This window comes from Ictidomys tridecemlineatus, chromosome 9, assembly GCF_052094955.1.
Source record: "Ictidomys tridecemlineatus isolate mIctTri1 chromosome 9, mIctTri1.hap1, whole genome shotgun sequence".
Lineage (NCBI taxonomy): Eukaryota > Metazoa > Chordata > Mammalia > Rodentia > Sciuridae > Ictidomys > Ictidomys tridecemlineatus.
This window is the reverse complement of record NC_135485.1, coordinates 34,058,926-34,073,578: the sequence shown is the minus strand read 5'-3', so window position 1 is coordinate 34,073,578 and position 14,653 is coordinate 34,058,926.

Sequence of the window (14,653 nt, the reverse complement as noted above, 5' to 3'; positions counted from 1 at the left end):
CTACCTAATGGCAGAATGATAATGACAATTTTAAAATCTGGAAGTCGAACTGTATTCCCTGAGTAGTCATTTATTGCACTAATATTCTGAGAGGAAACAGGCTGATTGCAATGGTGAATCTAGGAAAGTTTTGGCAAGCAGTGAAAGTGGAGAAAGATCCCACTGTCTCCATTATCTTCAAGTTGCCTCTTCATCAGTTGTTTACCTTACACGGAGCACAGGGCTTTGGAGAAGGCAGAATGGGGGACAAAGAGCTGTTAAGACCTGCAGGGTATCATGACTGTCTCCCAGTATTTCTTTTGGGTTTTTCTGTAAGTATCCAGAGTTTGGTGCAAATAAGAAAGATAACGGGTGTGTTCACCATTGTGATTCACCATTCACCATTCACTTGGAAACTCACCATTGTTATTGAAATCTTAAATATTGTTTACAAAACTTCCCCCCTCCCCTTAATTTGAGGGAAATTAAGGCTTTTAGGATCAAAATGTTCTTACAGCCTGTTTGCTCACGAAACTATTATGAGTTAAAAGTGATTCTTGGGCTGGGGTTGTGGCTCAGTGGCAGAGCGCTTGCCTTGCACATGTGAGGCACTGGGTTAAATTCTCAGCACCATGTAAAAACAAACAAGCAAAATAAAGATATTGTGTCCATCCATAACTTAAAAAAAAGAGAGAGAGTGGTTCTGGACACAGGACTAATTCTGTTGATAGAAATAATTATCTTGAAATGCATTGAGCATAATACTTTGTCAATGTTGCCCTGACTTTAATGATTTGAGTATTATCCTGTCAAAAACGAAGCTTAACACCAGTTAATGTGATAAGCACAGGTTTTAAATAGTAACATACTACTGCAATGGGAAACACAGTTCAGAGTGAACAAAATGCACTCTGGACAGAGATGACTGTACAACTGGACTTGAGCAGAGTCAATGGAGTGGAAAGAAATAAAAGAGTGTGAGGGAGGTCCATGGAAAACCCATCTGGGTTTGTTAACTGGTGGTAATATTTTAAAATTCTAATCTAATGCTTGCCACTTGCCCTGTTTTAATCAAAAGGATCATACCCTGAGTTGAATCTCATTTTTTCTTCCTCTGTATGATACAGTGTCTTTTTTTCTGCCGCGGTTGGGGGGTAGTAGTACTGGAACTTGACCTATGAGATACATTCCCAGTCCTATTTTGTATTTTGTTTAGAGACAAGGTCTTACTGAAGTGCTTAAAGCCTCTCTTTTGCTGAGGCTGACTTTTAACTCCTGATCCTCCTGCCTGGGCCTCCTAAACCGGAGTGCCTGGCTGATTCAGTGTCTTTAATTCCACATCTGTTTCTCACCTACATTTACTTGGTATTTCCATAAGTATTAGTCTCACACTTTTAACACTGCAGTATCTTACAAGGCTAACATGTCCAGCCTACAACTGAAAAATAGATTCATTAGAAAAATACTGAGCACCACCATGTCAAATAATGTACTGGTTGAGGAAACTCAGAGAAATTTAGCAAATTGTTTGAAAATGTATAATGGGTGCTGTGGTTTTGATATGGTTTAATGTGTCCTTGAAAGATTCATATTCCGGAAGCTTTGTTCGTAATATAACAGTATTGAAATGGTGGGATCTTTAATAAGAGTTGATTAGACCATGGGGCATCATCTTCAGAATGGATTAATGTACTTATCCCAAAAATGGATTAGTTGCCATGAGTACAGATTATTGTAAAAGAGCAAATCTGTTTCCTGCTTACTCACACATGACCTTTCTTAAATGCACTCCTGCAGTGTGATGTTAGCCACAAAGGTCTGACTAAAAGCCCTTGTCAGCACCTCCTCTTATACCTCAAGAACTGTGAGTTAAGTAAACCTCTTTTACTTAGAAAGTACTCAGCCTTAGGTAATTCATTATTGCAACACAAAATGGACTGATACAATAGGTAAATGGGAAAATCTACATTTGAATCCAGATTGTTAGAAATCAAGGCTCATCTCTCTGAAATATTTTTAGCAGCACACGTTTATTTTTCTGGGAATCTTCTGTGTGTTGAAAGATAAGTAGTTGCCTATCCCCAGGGAAATTACTGGAGCCTAATCGTGTAGAGGGGTTGACAAGAGCATCATCACATTTTCTCTATTCCTAGCCCTATTTTAGAGGGCTTACAGAGCCCTCTAGTGTAGGCATCTTATTATTTCCGTTGCACAGATAGCTAAGAAAAATGTGGCCCAGGCATTTTAAATAACTGGATAATCACACAGTGATAAAGCAGGACTATGAACCCAAGCCGTTTGGCTCTAGAACCTACATCCTAGACTATTCCATTAGTCTCCATTCTGTTGAGCAAGGAAACAAATGGGTACAATCATAAGACATTGACTAAGAGTTGACAGAGAATCATGGTCAAAATTGAGGCCTGTGATATTTTGAGGCAAGGATTTCTGAAGAACTCATTTAATTTTTTTTTTAATACTGTGGGTTGAACTAAAGGGCTCTCAACCACTGTGCCATATTTCCAGCCCTATCTTTTGTATTTAATTTAGAGACAAGATTTCACTGAGTTGTTTAGTGCCTCGCTTTTGGTGAGGCTTTGAATTCATGATCCCCCTGCCTTAGCCTCCCAAGCCTCTGGAATTATAGGCATGTGCCATCATGCCTGGCTTCATTTAATTTTAAAAATCATAAATCATGGCCCATTTCACCCAAAGAACCAATGTATATTAGGGAGAGATTCCATTCTTATATAATCAATGCAAAACTTTTTTTATTTATGTTTTTATACAATAATGATGTTTTTTGCTGGGACTGTCAAAATACCACAAACTGAGTGGCTTGAATAATAAGTATATTTTCTCATGGTTCCAGAGGCTGGAAATACAAGGTAAAGGTATTTATTTTTGAAAATAATTATCACAACAATAATTATCACAACAAACTGTATAAACTGATGCATCAATGAATAATAATTCAACACGTAATGCTCAATCACTGAGTCGATTTATTTTGGGAGGAAATGGACATATTGATATGCACAGTTGGTGTCTTCTGAAACCTCTTTTCTTGGCTTGTAGCTCTCCACTTTTATGCTGTGTCCTCACATGGTCTTCCCTCTATATGTTTCTGTGCCCTAACTTCCTCTTCTCATGAGGATACCAGTCATATTTGATTAGGGCCAATGTCAATGCCCACATTTTAACTTCATTACCTCTTCAAAGACCGCCATCATCAAACAGTCATATTCTGAGGTACTACAGCTATGTATTGGACAATCTTCCCGTAAATTTATGGGGACGAGATGTCCTAGATCAATTAGGATTGACATTAACAAATAATATCAATTCTAACACGCCCACTACTAGGGCTAGACAAGGCTTTAGGAAAGAAAAAAGATTAAAAGAACAAGAACAAGGTATGACAGCACCAATTCAAATAGATCAAGAAATAAATAGACATGGATTGGGTTTTCAGAAAGGGCCACTGAAACAATCAAAATTACTTGGAAATCAGAAAGACCAGTGTGGGTTCCTAAGTGGCCCCTGACTAAAGAAAAGATACAAGTAGCCCATGACCTAGTCAAACAAGAATTAGCGGAAGGACATATACAACCTTCCTTATCTCCCCATAATACTCCCATTTTTGTCATTAAAAAGAAATCTGGTAAATGGAGATTATTACAAGATTTAAGAGCCATTAATAATGAGATGGTTATTATGGGACCTGCTCAATCAGGGATTCCCCAATTGTCTGCTTTACCAAAAACCTGGTATGTTTTAGCTATAGATATTAAAGATTGTTTCTTTTCAATTCCAATTCATCCCGAGGATAGTCCACATTTTGCATTTACTATCCCTGCACTAAATCATGAAGGTCCTGATCAGAGATATGAATGGAAAGTACTCCCTCAAGGGATGGCTAATAGTCCAACTATGTGTCAAATTTATGTTAATAAAGCAATCCAGCCACTTAGAAATCAAAATCCTGAACTACAAATATTTCACGATATGGATGATGTGTTATTGGCACATAAAGATAAAAACACATTGCTGGAATGTTATGCCACACTTACAAATTTATTAAAAAATTATAATCTAGAGACAGCAATAGATAAAGTACAATTAAATCTTCCAATTAATTATTTAGGAGTTCTATTATCCTCAACCATGGTCCGTCCACCAAAAATTCAAATACGAGTAGATCAACTCAAATCACTTAATAACTTTCAAAAGTTATTGGGAGACATAAATTGTATAAGGCCTTATAGGCATACCAACAGGAGAGTTGAGACCTTTATTTGATATTCTAAAAGATCCATCAGATCCAAATGCACCCCGCATGTTAACGCCTGAAGCAAGAAAAGCATTAAAAATCATTGAGACATATATGGAAAGTATGCATTTGGATAGAATTGATATAAGTTTGCCTTTATTATTTATTGTACTACCAACAAAAAATATTCCTACAGGAGTATTTTGGCAAGAAGGTCCATTATTGTGGATACATTTATCTTATTCTCCTAACACTATTCTTACTAGATATCCTGAGGCTGTAGGACAATTAATACTCAAAGGAAGAAAAGCAGCAAAGGGAGTGTTTGGGATTTCTCCCAATAAAATTATTACTCCATATACTATGGATCAAATTGATGAGTTAGCTAATGAGTTAAATACTTGGGCAATAATCATGTGTAAATCTAGTGTTTCATTTGATAATCACTTACCATCTAATCCTTTGTTGTCTTTTTGGTCTAAGCATCCTATAGTTTTTCCAAAAATGACAAGAAAAACCCCTATCATGAATGCTCCAAATATATTCACTGATGGGTCAAACAATGGTACAGCAGCAGTAGTTACTCCTGATCAAACTTTTACATTTTTAGTACCCAAACAATCAGCTCAAAAGGTAGAGCTTAATTCAGTATTACAAGCTTTTACGATGTTTAAAGATTCTGTATTTAATTTATTTTCTGATAGTCAGTATGTAGTTAATGCTATAGTATCCCTTGAAGATGCTGGTAGGATTTCACCTTCTTCTACTGTTTTCTCTTTGTTTTCTGCTATACAAAGTCTAATCTGGGACAGAAAAGATCCATTCTTTATAGGACATATCAGGGCACATACAGGATTGCCTGGAGCCCTTAGTTTGGGAAATGAACTAGCAGATAAATCTACACATGACATACATATTTTCTCCACTATAGAAGAAGCTATAAATTTTCATAAAAGGTTCCATGTCAATGCTAATACTTTACAAAAGCGTTTTAAAATAACTAAAGAACAAGCCAGACATATAATAAAGCAATGTCAAAATTGTGTGACCTTTTTACCACAAGTTAATCTTGGAGTCAATCCTAGAGGATTGATACCTAACCATATTTGGCAGATGGACATCACACACTTGCCAGAATTTGGAAAATTAAAATATTTGCATGTTACAGTTGATACTTCTTCCAGATTTTTGATGGGCTCCCTTCATGCCGGAGAAAAAACTAAAGATGTTATAGCTCATTGCTTACAAAATTTTGCCACTGTGGGCGTTCCAAAACAGTTAAAAACGGATAATGGTCCTGGTTATAATTCTACCTCTTTTATACAATTTTGCTCATCATTTGGCATTACTCACATAACAGGAATTCCATACAATCCACAAGGACAAGACATAGTTGAAAGAGCTCATCAAACTATTAAAATGTACTTATTAAAACAAAAGGAGGGAATTGGAAAGGGGTATATATCCCCCAAAGATAAACTTAAAATAACCCTTTTTACTCTAAACTTTTAAAATTTGGATTCATCAGGGCTTAGTGCTGTGGAAAGACATTTATATCCAAAAAATGTACATAAGCCTAAGGTACTTTGGAAAGATATTCTAACAGGACAATGGAAAGGTCCTGACCCAGTGATAGTCTGGAGTCGGGGCTCTGTCTGTGTTTTTCCACAGGAGGAACAGCAGCCGATTTGGATTCCAGAGAGGTTAACCAAAACAATTTCTCCAGACCAAAAGGAAGATGATTTGACTCAAATCCATAACAGCTGATATCCAGAACTCCAGCTTGGCTATTCTTACATCTGCGACAGTGATTAACCAGGATGCTTTTTCAATATCTATTTTATTATTGCTTTTTCCCACATCATAACGTTCCATTTTATTTTTTAGCTCATACAGACCTAGATTAATGTTTTTCTGATCAGTTTTATTTTTTGACTATGGAGTTTTTAAACATTGCAATGGAGATTTCACCTAGGTAAATCTATAAGGCCTTTACTATTGTCTTATGTGTTGTATGTTACGTGTGCACACTTCTGTTTTGTGTTGTATGTCTGTATGTGCGTATGTCCATATATCATATATGAGGAGCGCTCATAAATATATGGATCCAAATTTTTTTTTATTATTCACGTGATTTTAATGGTTTAATTTAATTTGGGTAAACAGCTGTTGAAGACTGTTTTAATATGTGTACAAATAAGCAGGTTAACAGATCTGTTTGTTTACTTTCACCTTTCCTTTTCATTATATTTAATAATTCTGTTCAGGATAATGTAAATTGTTCTAAAAATTGTTTTCTTAATACCTGTTGAAATGTTACTTTTTTTTTTCTTAACATCATTGTCAAAATCCCTATTTTCATCCCAGTGCTGGTGAAGACAAGGATGAAACCAAACTACAACTTCTTCAATAATTATCACAACAAACTGTATAAACTGATGCATCAATGAATAATAATTCAACACGTAATGCTCAATCACTGAGTCGATTTATTTTGGGAGGAAATGGACATATTGATAGATTCCTCCACTTTGAACTGCTTACAAAACTTGCCTGGACTATGTATCACTTGTATGCATTGTGCTCTATTTGTTGATACAGCGAATTATGGTAGTGCTGGCATATCTTAGCTGATATGTCACCAGTGTTACAATTTTTCCTAAGGAGCCGTCAATTGACTTGATGTCCTGGCATTTCTGTATCCTCCTCCCTTCTACTAGTGATGGTCTAATTTTGGGGGCCAATTGAGGTGAGGCAAAGAACCTCACCCCCCCCACACTGGTGCATAGGCCTATCCACAGGTATGGCTATATACTGGACCGGTAGTCAGTGACGGGTATGATTCAGTTGCAGTGGTATCAACCTAAGACAGGAGGCTGACGCCTAGAGGTCAGTTTTCTGATGATGGGTAAGAACCATATGTTGAATTGGACATACCTAACAGGCACGGTCCCTAGCCACATTGCCTGTTGCTTAATTAAACAGAAGGGGGCAGATGCTAAGAGCCACAGCCAAGTAATATGATGCATGGCACTTTTGGTTGTAAGGTGACTCCAGCTAGCCATTGAGATGATATGATTATGTTAAGATTTACATTCATATGGATATTGGACTCCTGCTGTTCACCTTGGCCTGCTATGGGACTCCTGGAGAGTTCCCATTGGTTGGAGAAGTACAGTAGGAGGGATTTTCCAGGGGAGGTCCTTGTCCCTGGTTCTGGTAGAACCGACCTCGTGTGTGGACTGGCTTGCTTCCTGGACGAGTACGGGGTATTGGCGGCATTTTCAAAAATAAAGTTTTGTTCCTGCTTGAGTGGCTCATGATTCTGTGCCCAGCCAGACTGCGGCAAGAGTTTGTTCCATTCCTCTCCACTATCTGTTGGTGATTTCCTGGAAATCTTTGGCATTCCTTGGCTTGTAGCTGCATCACTCCAATCTCTGCCTTCATTGCATGGTATGTTTCCAATGTCACTTACCACCATCTTTTCCTCTCTGCTTGTCTGTGTCCAAAATTTCTCTTTTCATAATATTGGGTTAGGACTAATCATAATGGCCTCATTTTAACTTGGTTACCTCTGTAAAAGTCCTATATACACATAAGTCACATTCTGGAGTACTGGGGATTATGACTTTATCATTTCATTTGGGAGAGACATAATTCATTGCAAAAATTAATGAAGATCTGACCTCCAGCCCAGCTAATGTTAACAACCTTCTCTATAAATATTGATAGTGATTAATAACCTGAATGGACCTCATCTTTCTGAAATTGAAAAATGAATCAAACCAAGAATTTGCATTGAAATCTATAGTGATTTGTGAACTTATCTTAAAATAAATCTTAGTCCAAAGAATTTTTAATAGGAACCACTTTTAAAGTATTTCTGTTCAAGTGAAAATATTACAAACCCACAAATATCAATAAAAACTTGTGGTACATCTTTTTCAGATGACCACAGAAATATACCTTGCCCAACATGCTCTCTGCATAACCTGACCACACATCCACCATATTAGTTTTCTGTTGTTATGGAACTAACTGTCATGGATATAGTACCTAATATACTACAAATTAGTAGGGAAAAGTCCAGCATGGCTCAGCTGGGTTCTCTGCATAGTATTCCATAAGGCTGAATTCCAGGATATGGACCTTTTTAAATCTACTTACAGGTTCATTTGGGTTGCTGGCTGCTATAGTTTGAATATGATTTTTTGTCCTCCAAGGGTCCATTGTGATTAAAGGCTTGTTCCCTGTGGTGGTGCTATTGGGAGGAGGTACAACCTTTGGTAGGTACAGCCTCATGGACCTTCAGGTCTTCAAGAGGTTGTCCTTGAAAGGGATAGGGACTCAGAATCATGTCTCTTTCTTTTTTTCCTGGCTTGAGATATAATGACCTGCTTGCTTCTGTACACACTTCCACCATTGTTATCTACTGTGTTGTGATGTACCATCGCCATAAGATGAGCTGATGCAGATGTTTGAACCTCCCAACCCATGAACTAAATAAACCTTTTCTCTTTACAAAGTTTATTGCCTTGGGTATTTTGTTGTAGTGGGGAAAAAAAAAAACTAACTAAAACCCTGGCAGAATTCCATTCCATTGGAAACAGTGATTCCCATTTTCTTGTTGGCTATCTGTTGGGAGGAGTTCTCATGTCCTAAAGGCTATCCATATTCCTTGATACATAGTCCTCTCCATCTTCAAGCCAATTATGGAACATCAAATGTCCTTTGTGCTTTGTATCTCTGACTTCTTCCTCTGTCTCTAACCAGAGAAAACTCTGCTTTAAAAAAAACTTGCATATTAGGTTAAAGTCAATTGACTAGTGATGATAATTTTATCCTCTTTGCTAAGATGATACACATTAACTGTAAGTGACCAAGTCTTCAGATGATTCCCATCATCAGCCTGTGAGCTACCATGGATTTTTCCAAGCTTGGGCAAGTTAAATAACTTACCCACATTCATACATATAGCTTATAGCAAAATGGCATTTAAATACTGTCTTGCAAATTTCAAAATTAATTCATTGAACAGTTATTTAAACCTCTAATTTGAGTTTTAAAGGATGAGTCTCATGTTCAGTCTGAACATGAAGTGGGGGATGGTATTCCACATGGAAGTTCCTATGTAAGCAAATGCACAACATGTGCAGGGCCCAGCAGACTCTTCTAGATTACAAGAAGTTTTGCAAGAAATGAAGTTGGAAAACAAATTAGGAGATGGCCATGTGAATAGGAGCTTGGATTTCATGTTGTTAGTAACTGTACCCACTGCAAGGTTAAAGAGATTTTAAGCAGGAAGCAGCGGAGTAAATTTATGTTTCATGTAGATCATTTTAAAAGCTGCCTGGTGACAAGAAATAAACTAGTTCCAAGAGATAACAATGGCAGCCTACACAGGGATAGTGATAGTGCAGCAAAAGAACTGAATTTAATTAGAAGGTAAAATTAAACTGCTTTTAAAAGGATATGGAGTGTCAAAGAGGCAGTTACCAAACATACAAAGGCATAGGAAAATAAAAAAGAGGCTCTCCTAGTTCACATGTTAAATGTAACAACTGGCCTCTGATTTCTATTCATGATAGCCATCAGCTATTGTCTAAAAAAGTAAGTAGTACTAGAAGATAAGAGGCAGAATTGTGTTTTGTTTTCTACTTTTGAGACTCCTGTGGCAGTTAGGTGAAGATTAATTTAACCACTTTCTAGCTTCATGAGATATTATTCCAAAACCAAAATCTAGAATGCATCATGCTAAGAGAAATAAGCCTTATTTAGAAAGTCAATAGTCATATATTTTCTCTTATATGTGTAAGCTAGAGATAAAACAGAAAAAGGAGAGATCTCATGAAAATAGAAGGGAGACCAGTAAAATAGAGGGTGGAGATTAGGGAAAGGGAGAAGAGGAGAGAAAGAGCAGGTACAAGGAATGAAATAGTACAAATCATGCTGTGTGGAGGTAAGAATACATCATTCTGAAGTTACTGTAATATTAAATTGCAATTCATCAGTAAAAATATTTTAAAAGACCAAAGCTGATTATTCACATATTCTTCAGTGACTCTCGTGATTCTTAGATTTAGCAATGATTGAAAGTTCTGTTGGCATTCTTTCTTTTGATGTTTGGGGTGTGCAAAACCTATTTGATGCTCCAGTTCAATGAAATGCTTTCCATTCACCATATTACACACTGGTGACTAAGCTATCCTTTTCATGAATCAGATAACTTACATAAACCCACACCAATGCCAGACAATGGATGGTCATATATTTGGAAACAAATGTCTTCACTAATAAACCTGCAAAGATCTATTTTCTTCAGGAAGCTATGTCAGGGAACATGTATATTTCACTAAAGATTAGTACTTCATTGGAACTTTTAATGGATTTTTGCTATAAAGATATATTTAATTTTATATGGATTTTAATACATGTTTGATTCTGGCCAAATCCTTAGTTAGAATGGCCCCCAAAGTGGCAAGAATGGAATTCCCATAAAGAGAGTACCCCAAAACTATTCCCAGATAGGGGCCAGACGAGATTCCAAAGAAAGAAACACTATACTCCAGGATGATCACTTGAAAGCATTTATTAGAAAACTTATTGCAGAGTGCAGCATATCCTTGGTTGGACATTGAGAAGGGATGCTCTGACTAGGTGTTCCCAAGGAGAGGTATTTTTGTTTGGAGTTTATAAGAGGGATTAAGGATTTGGCTCAGGACTGGAGCTATTTTGCTATGTTTTGGACAATAACCTAACTGGCCTTTATCAATGCCTGGGAATGTTCAGGGATTGGACTTAAGCCTGCTGGAGAAAGCATGTAGCTGGCTGGTGACAGAGTGATCAACACACTCTATGTTTCTCAGTAAGGACAAGAGCAAAAGCAAGGGAACCTTGGGGAACACTACAATGTGTGATTTTTATCCGATAATCCCTTGGCTCTGCCTAACTATATTTTAGTGTATTTCTATATTAATGTACTTAAAAATAAATGCTGAATGGGAGAGGGGAGAGAGGATGGAAGGGAAAAGGGGGAGGGAGAGAAGGAGGAATCATGAACTGAAATCAATTTCCATGCATATATGATTTTCTTGGGATGAACCCAACTACTATGTATGACCATAAACTTAAAAAAAAATGAATGTTTTAACCAATTGAAATGTTGTGTTTTTAGTTGTTTTTTTTTTTTCAAATTCTGGGAGAAAGTATCAGTTTTCACAGCCAATGAAAACAAGCATTCTGAGATGAGGATTTAGATCTGCTACTGGTACTAAGGAATAAGTCATTCTGATCCAAACCACATGGCTCTTAGACAATGTCAGCAATGTTCTCCAAAGGAAACACAGTGCTGGCAGGAAATGATAAGGCAAGTTGGATGTTGAGTAGTAACAAATATCCATTACTAGGATTAAAGGACTCATAAGTAGTCTTGGAGAATACATTTTAAGTGCTCAAATGCCAAGGAATATGAATCTTTATTTCTTGAGGGAATTACTTTTCTTGTGGCTTCATTTGTCTTATTAAAAAATTATTGTAAGGGCTGGGAGCGTAACTCAGTGATATAGTGCTTGCCTAGCAAGTGTGAGGTACTGTGTTCACTCCCCAGCACTGAAATAAACAAAAACAAACAAAAAAGTTCCCCTAAATCTCTTTAGCATAAACTTCTTACAGGTTTTACTTTTTTGCTTCTCTGACATGTTTTTCTTTTTATGTGAATCATTATTTATATAATGCTGTTTAATTTTTCTTCTTCTAATTCCTCTAATTTATATCATTAGTTTTAGACTTATTCAACACCTCACATTAGTATTAATTTACTTGAAAGTGAGTTACCTCTGGGAGCATCATTTCCCTTAGGCTTATTTTTCCTTGGCAGTTGTAAAACTTATTTGTTTTTTAATCCCATGAAGGGAATTGTCACATCTGAATAAATAATATCAGAAATAAACATTTATAAATTGTACTAAGAATGTGAGAAAAATAAATGTAAAAAAAAAAAACCCCTGGAGGCTTTATGCAAAAGAAACACTGTAGCTTGCCTTCCATTTCACCATGTAATACAATGTTTTTTGCAGAAATGTTGGCAACACATGAACAGCTTTGCTTCACAAGTAAGTCTCCCATCAAAAGCTTCTGCCAGGGCCTGGATTGTGGTAAAGAGCTTGCCTATCATGTGTGAGGCATTGGTTTTGATCCCCGGAACCACATAAAAATAAACAAAATAAAGGAAGGTATTATGTTCGCCTACAACTAAAAAAATATATGGTTAAAAAAAAAAGCTTCTGCCAGGGTCACAAGAATATAACACTTTTTCCCAAATGCAGTTGTGCTCACCTGTAATTCCAGAGTTGGTGTTCACCTGTAATCCCAGCAACTCTGAAGCCTGAGCATTATGGTTTCAATGTATGGTATTCCCAAAAAAGCTCATGTGTGAGACTATGCAAGAAAGCTGAGGGGTTAAATGATTGGGTTGTGACAGCTCCAAACTAATCAGTACATAAATCCCTTGTTAGGGATTAACTGGGTTGTAACTATAGGCAGGTAGGGTGTGGCTAATAGAAGTAGGTCAACAGGAGCATTTCTTTGCCTATGTGTATTTCCCTGAAGAGTGGAGCTCGCTCTCTCTGCTTCCTGATGCCATGTCCTGCTCAGTTTTACTCCACCACGATCTTCCACCATGATGTTCTGCTTCATCTTGGCCCAGAGCAATGGAGCCAGCTGTCTATGGACTGAGACCTCTGAAACTGAACTCCAAATAAACTTTTCCTCCTATAATTGTCCTGGTCAGGTTGTTTTGGTCCCAGCAAGAGAGGGGAGGGGAAGCTGAATAAAACTCTGAGGGAAGATGATCACAGATACCGGGCCAGCTTTGAAAACTTAACAAGATCTTGTCACAAAATAAATTAGGATAGGACTGCGGATGTAACTCAGAGGTAGAATGCTTCTGGTAAAATACTTCTGCTTTGATTCCCAACTCCATGTCCTTACAGTAGGGTTGATAGCTGCTCTTCTATTTAGCAAAAGATGAATCTCAGGAATTTTCTTCCTTTCATAAGAATGGGCTATTGTTGGCCATGATGGAAAAATCATTTAACTACTACAAATGCATCATCCTTATCAAGAATTTTACCCTAGATTCTGATAACAGATTGACTCTTAATCATTGGTTTTTCAGATTTTGGTGTATTTGTCTCTTTCTAAACCCTCATAGGTTATTTTTCTGGAAATTGTGAGAAAACATTCTAGCTTTGTAGATTTTAAAGCAGATTTTTTTTAATTAAAGAAAATTAAATTATATTTAAAATTTTTGTTTCTCTGTACACTTCTTCCCAGGGAGTGAAAATATAAAGACTACAAAGCAGAGAGTTTTCCTTGAAAGAGCACCCTTATATCAAGACACTTGAAATTAAAACTCTAAGCTAAGTAGTTATGTTTCTCATACTTAAAGGAAATAGAGCTGTTGTTTTATCAAATAGAATATGAAATAGAGTCAATCTGTTATAAAAATCTAGAAGAAAATTATTGATAAGGATGATGCATTTGCAGTAGGAAAAATGGTTTTTCCATCATGGCCAACAACAGCCCATGCATACTAACAATAATATTGAAATATGTACTCTATCTTACTGTTTTCCTCAATCTGCCATAAACACTTTCACTCAGTGATAAGAATAAAATTCAAATCGGACTTGAAATACCTTGAAAAAATTGTAATAATGATAAAACCCCAAAGATTATGAAGAAACAATATTGTAATATTGAAACAAAAAGATATAACAGAGCATTGAGAAAGATTTTTTGCCCTTAATTGCTAAAGAAAATATAGCCAAGCCATTTGTTCATCTTTACTGAGTGGTACCTAATGGATTTAGTCAATATCATAAATAATATCTAGATAATAAAGGGCTTTCTTAACCTTTTATATTTCTAGAGAGAGAAGAGAAAAGGAAAATGTGTTTCTGAGTAGAACTTGGTGATCTTTATACAGGTGAGAATTTTGTTATTCATATTCAGTCTTTTTGGTCATCCAGAAATCAAAAATAATTGCTTAAATAAATAAAATAATCAATTGATGACACTATGAATATATATATAAATTTCATCTAAACTCTGTCTTTCATCAAATGTTTTAGTCAACTTTTTTGCTACTATTACCAAAAGACCTAATAAGAACAATTTTAGAGGAGGAATAATTTATTTGGGGGCTCACAGTTTGAGAGGTCTTAGTCCATAGATGGCCAAGTCCACTCCTTGAAACTAGAGGCAAGTGCATCATGATGGAAGTGGATGGCAGAGGAACAGGGGACATGGCACCAGGAAGCAAAGAGAGACACTCTGCTGACCAGATATGAAACATATGCTTCAAACCCATGTCCCCATTGACCCACTTCATCAAGACAC